Consider the following 6,071-nt stretch of genomic DNA (forward strand, 5'->3'; position numbering starts at 1 on the left):
CCCCGCTTCGTACCTCAATACTCAGCGCTGGAGATGTTCATTTGTAGAGATCCAGATGCGTCTTCCTGCGTCTCAGGCTGGTTCCGTGGTTGTTTAGGCTGGTCTGGTACCTATCCAGCTCGACTCCGGGGACCGGCTGAAAAAGGTGTCTCCTACTCCTCCGCCATCTTAACTCCTCCTCCAGAGCATGTGACTCTTGATCTCAGGGTTGTGAGTTTAAGCCCTACATTGAGTGTGGAGATTGCTTAGAGAAAAAATCTTAAAGTACTAATGTTTTGTGGAACAGACTTCCAGAAATTTTGAGTTAATGTACTGTCTCCAGAAGAACTCTGTTAACATGAAAATGATACCAGGCAGGAGAAACATATATATATATTTTTAAGATTTTATTTATTTATTTGACAGAGAGAGAGAGAGACAGCCAGCGAGAGAGGGAACACAAGCAGGGGGAGTGGGAGAGGAAGAAGCAGACTCCCAGTGGAACAGGGAGCCCGATGTAGGGCTTAATCCCAGGACCCTGGGATCACTCCCTGAGCCAAAGGCAGACGCTTAACAACTAAACCACCCAGTTGCCCCAGGAGAAACATATTGACTGATTGGTGAAAACTAATTTTATTGTACTATTTACATTTTTGTATAAACATTGTGTGTACTGTTTACAAATTAAAAATTTGAAATGAGTGGGTCTGTTATTCTAGATGAATTACTATTCAATGACATCTGCCCAACCTGAGCAAAATGGATTCGGAAGTACAAGTCTTAATGTATGGCCAAGGTGACATTACAGAGGTTTATAATAATATTCATTTTTATTTTGTGGAAGCTAAAAATTTTCTTAAAGATTTTATTTATTTATTTGACAGAGATAGAGAGAGTACGAGCTGGGGGAGCAGCAGGCAAATGGAGAGGGAGAAGCAAGCTCCTGCTGAGCAAGGAGCCAGATGTGGGCCTTGATCCCAGCACACTAGGATCATGACCAGAGCCAAAGGCAGTCATTTAACTGACTGAGCCACCTAGATGCCCTGAAGGTAATAATTTTTATGTTTAATGCCAACTTTTCAATCTGTTTTTGTTTACTCCTTTTTAAAAGCTGATGAAGCTAAGATAAATGAGAATAAGAGAAACAACCTTAAAGATATTAAGGTGAATAATGCCATTTTTTCCAACATGGTTACATTGCTTAAGCTAAAATCTAGATACCTAATTAAATCACAACAAATCAGGTCCCTGGATAATTGTTTTATGTTTTATAATTGTTTTAATAGACTGTTGAGTTCAATTTATTGAACTTTATTTGGAATGTTTGTGTGTACAGATTTTGCTTTCTAGGGGCTATCCTCATTTAATTTTATAATTGGGGTGTTTGTCTTATAAAATGATCTAGCAAAATTTTGTTAGAGGTGGGGCGCCTGGGTGGCTCAGTCAGTTAAGCATCTGTCTTCAGTTCCGCTTATGATCTCAGGGTCCTCGGATTGAGCCCCACATCAGGCTCCCTGCTCAGCGGGGGTCTGCTTCTCCCTCTCCCTCTGCCCTTTACCCCCATTTGTGCTCTCTCTCTCTCCCTCTCAAATAAATAAAATCTTTTTAAAAAATTTTGTTAGAGGCTCTCTATTCTTTAAAACTTTTTGCCTGCAAAACTATTGATGCTATTTTTAAAAATCATAACCACAATATTTTCCTTTGCTTATAGATCTGTTCAGGTTTTGTACAGTATCTTGAGTCAACTTTGATGATTTAGGTTTCTCTAGACAATTTATTCTCTATATTTTTATACATATTGAAATATATGTATATAGTAATACATATTTTAAAATTTTTAATTCTCTTTGATATGTAGCTATTTTACCTTTCTCACATATAAAGCTGTAACTGCATCTTTTTTTTCCTCCATAACTGCCATTTCTATACTAATGGCCTTTTCAAAGAGAACATCCCTGGATAAACTCTATTTTATTAACTATTTCATTAATTTCTACTTTTATTGTATGAATTGCTTCCTGGTATTTAGCTTAGTTTTTTTAAAAAATTTACTAAGAAATTATTTTCTGGCTCAAGCTAATGTTTTTTGTTTTTTGTTTTTTTCCAGTTTTTAAAGTCAACTGCCTGTTATACAACAGGTACTGTAAGTGCAGGGACAGAGTGGTAAACAAGACAAACACTAATTCCTCAATCTAAGTTTTCTAAATGCATTAAGGTTATTTCTTTTTTCTTAAGATTTTATTTATTTCAGAGAGAGAGAGTGAGTGAGTGCGAGCATGAGTGGGGGAGGGGCAGAGGGAGAAGCAGACAACTTGCTGAGTAGGGAGCCCAATTTGGGGCTGGATCCCAGGATCCTGAGCCCAGGGCAGACACTTAACTGACTGAGCCACCCAGGCACCCTGGTTAATAATTTCCTAACATGTAGACCTTTGGTGATTTCACACAAATTTTAATTTGTAGGCATCCCATTATCATTTATCACTAAGTGGTCTAAAATTTCAGATTTGATTTTTTTTAAGATTTTTTAATTTATTTGACAGATATAGAGACAGCCAGAGAGAGAGGGAACACAGCAGGGGAGAGGGAGAGGAAGACACAGGCTTCCAGTGGAGGAGCCTGATGTGGGGCTCAATCCCAGAAAGCTGGGATCACGCCCTGAGCTGAAGGCAGACGCTTAACAACTGAGCCACCCAGGCTCCCCTCAGATTTGATTTCAACTTAAGCTTTATTATGGAAAATTTCAAATACATGCATAGGTAGTAAGAATAGCAGTGAGCTCTATGTACCCATTATCCAGCTTCGACACTAATCCAGCAAAATTTACCAATCTTGTTACATCTGTTCCTCCCTCCCACCTTTTTTTTCTGAAGTATTTTAAAGCAAATCATAGACATGATGTAATTTCACACTTGAATACTTCAATATGGATCTCTAATGTATAAAGACTTACATCCACATCTACACCCCCACACCCATGTCATCATCATGCCTAAAAAATGAACAATAAATTGCTTAATGTAATATCCACTCTAGGTTTATGTTTTTTTTTTTTTTAAGATTTTATTTATTTATTTGACAGAGAGAAAGACAGCCAGCAAGAGAGGGAACACAAGCAGGGGGAGTGGGAGAGGAAGAAGCAGGCTCCCAGTGGAGGAGCCTGATGCAGGGCTCGATCCCAGGGATCCAGGATCACGCCCTGAGCCGAAGGCAGACGCTTAACGACTAAGCCACCCAGGCGCCCCAAGGTTTATGTTTTCACAACAATCTAAAAAATTTTTCCTTTGTCCAAATCAGGATTGTATTGACTGTATTTTCTTGTTTTCTGTAAACTTATGCTCTGGCATTTGGGGACTTGATCCTGGAGAGACTACCCTTCCCAGGGGTAGCAAATTCCTAGACAACAATGTTTTGTTTTGTTTTGTTTTTAATCTTTTATTATGTTTGTCACCATACAGTACATCATTAGCTTTTGATGTAATGTTCCATGATTCATTGTTTGCGTATAACACCCGGTGCTCCACGCAATACATGCCCTCCTTAATACCCATCACCAGGCTAGCCCATCCCCCCACCCACCTCCCCTCGGAAGCCCTCAGTTTGTTTCCCACAGTCCATAGTCTCTTGTGGTTCATTCCCCCTTCTGTTTACCCCCCCTTCATTCTTGCCTTCCTTCTCCTACCTATCTCCCTGCTATTCCTTATGTTCCACAAATGAGTGAAATCATATGATGTCTTTCTCTGCTTGACTTATTTCACTTAGCAAAATCTCCTCCAGTCCCATCCGTGTTGCTGCAAATGTTGGGTAATCGTTCTTTCTGATGTCTGAGTAATATTCCATTGTATATATGGACCACATCTTCTTTATCCATTCGTCTGTTGAAGGGCATCTCGGCTCCTTCCACAGGTTAGCTATTGTGGACAATGCTGCTATGAACATTGGGGTGCATATGGCCCTTCTCTTCACCACATCTGTATCTTTGGGGTAAATACCCAGTAGTGCAATTGCTGGGTCATAAGGTAGCTCTATTTTTAACTTTTTGAGGAACCCCCACACTGTTTTCCAAAGTGGCTGTACCAACTTGCATTCCCACCAACAGTTAGACGACAATTTTTTTTTTTTTTTTGGTTTTTTTTTGTTGTTGTTGTTGTTTTAAGGGAGAGGAGGTGGGGACAGTGAGGGTGGGGACAGAGGGAGAGAGAGAGAATCTTAAGCAGCCTCTATGCCCCGTGCAGAGCCAGAAAAGGGGCTGTCTCACAATCCCAAGATCATGACCTGAGCCAAAATCAAGAGTCAGTTGCTTAACTGACTGATCCACCCAGGTGCCCCAAACAACTCTTCTGAGATTGTGCCTTTGATTTACAAACCAACCAATCCAAATCCCCAAGTGTTTCCTTTATCAAACTCACAAACCAAGCCAATATTCCTCCTGCCCAAATCACCCCAAGGCCAGGTACCAGACCACTAGGGACCACCTCTATAATTCAGCCTACCAAAAGTATTAAAACTATTGAATCCCAAACTTTCTCAGTGTACCCACCAGTGTTACCCATTCCTGGGGAAAACTTCAGTAAAGGCTCTGTGCTACACTCTGCCCTCTCCTAACTTCTGCCTCCTAACAGAACTGGGTACTTTCCCACATGGCTCTGTAGGCATGCTGTGCCTCCTATTTTTAGAGATCTTTGAGTATAAACTTCTTCCTTCATGACAATGATTTCCATGTCTGCATATTCTACCGTACTTGATTAAAACAAATCCTGGGTACATTTTAACATGAGGATCCCAATACATTCCATACACTGCATTTAATGGATAGGTCTCTTAAGTCTTTTAACTTGCAACATTCTGTTTTTATTTTGTCTTAACATGTATTGGTTAAAAGACCATTTATTCTATGAAATTTTGTATATTCTGTGTTTGGTTGTTTGCTTCATGTCATTAATTTGTTCCTTTATTCCCCAAGTTTCCTGTAACATGGTAATTAGATTTAGAGACTAACATATATTTGGGTCAACATTTGAGGCAAGAACACTTAACAAATGATGCTACATTTAGCCATTGCATAACATCAAGATGCACACAGCCTGGCTGATGTATTGAGATGTTAATGTAGATTAGTGGGTTCTGTCATTCTGCTCCATTAAAAACTTCCTATCAGTCTTTTTCACCTAATAATCTTTGCATCCAACAATATCACCACCAAGATCCATTATTTCATAAATTAAAAAGTGATTTTTCAAATCATCATTCCTTTGACCTTTATTAGTTAGACTTCTCTAATAATAAAGAACTTTTCTTCAACTTTTGGTTGTCTTAAAATATAGGTAATAAAGGAAAGACAAAATAAATGCTCCAATTTTCCCTTTTATTTATCAGTAAGTGCGCTAATATGCTTCATACCTGACCAGTGCATTTGGTCAGGAAAAAAGGAAGCTATCAAGGCTACAGCGGTCATGACAAAAGGACACAGGAACCAATTTGAGGGGTTCCCACTGGCCAAAGAGGATAATCTGAGCATAAAAAGACTACAATGTATTTTAAAAAATCAACACAGGAGTTATACAAGTGATTTTTAATTTCCAAATAGTTTCTTTTTACATTACTCTTTATTAATTTTAAATTAAATTTAGACCTGGGCCAGATAATGTAGATTTAGAATATCTGCTTTTTTTTTTTTTTTTTAAGATTTTATTTATTCATGAGAGAGGGAGAGAGGCAGAGGGAGAAGCAGGCTCCCTGCTCTGGAGCCCGATGTGGAACTCGATCCCAGGTCTCTGGGATCATGAAACTGAGCTGAAGTCAGACACTTAACAGACTAAGCCACCCAGGTGCCGCAGAATATCTGTTTTTTTTTTTTTTTTTTAAGATTTATTTATTTGACAGAAAGAGAGAGAGCACAAGCAGGGGGAGTGGCAGGCAGAGTGAGAGGGAGAACAGACTCCCCACTAAGCAAGGAGCCTGGCATGGGGCTCAATCCCAGGAGCCTGGGATCATGACCTGAGCCTGAGCCACCCAGGTGCCCCAGAATATCTACTTTTTTAATGAACAAATTGAAAACGAATTTCTCACTTCCACTGTTTTAAAGAGTAAGTTAC

The sequence above is a fragment of the Ursus maritimus genome, unplaced genomic scaffold, assembly GCF_017311325.1.
Source record: "Ursus maritimus isolate PB19 unplaced genomic scaffold, ASM1731132v1 scaffold_19, whole genome shotgun sequence".
NCBI classification, from domain to species: domain Eukaryota; kingdom Metazoa; phylum Chordata; class Mammalia; order Carnivora; family Ursidae; genus Ursus; species Ursus maritimus.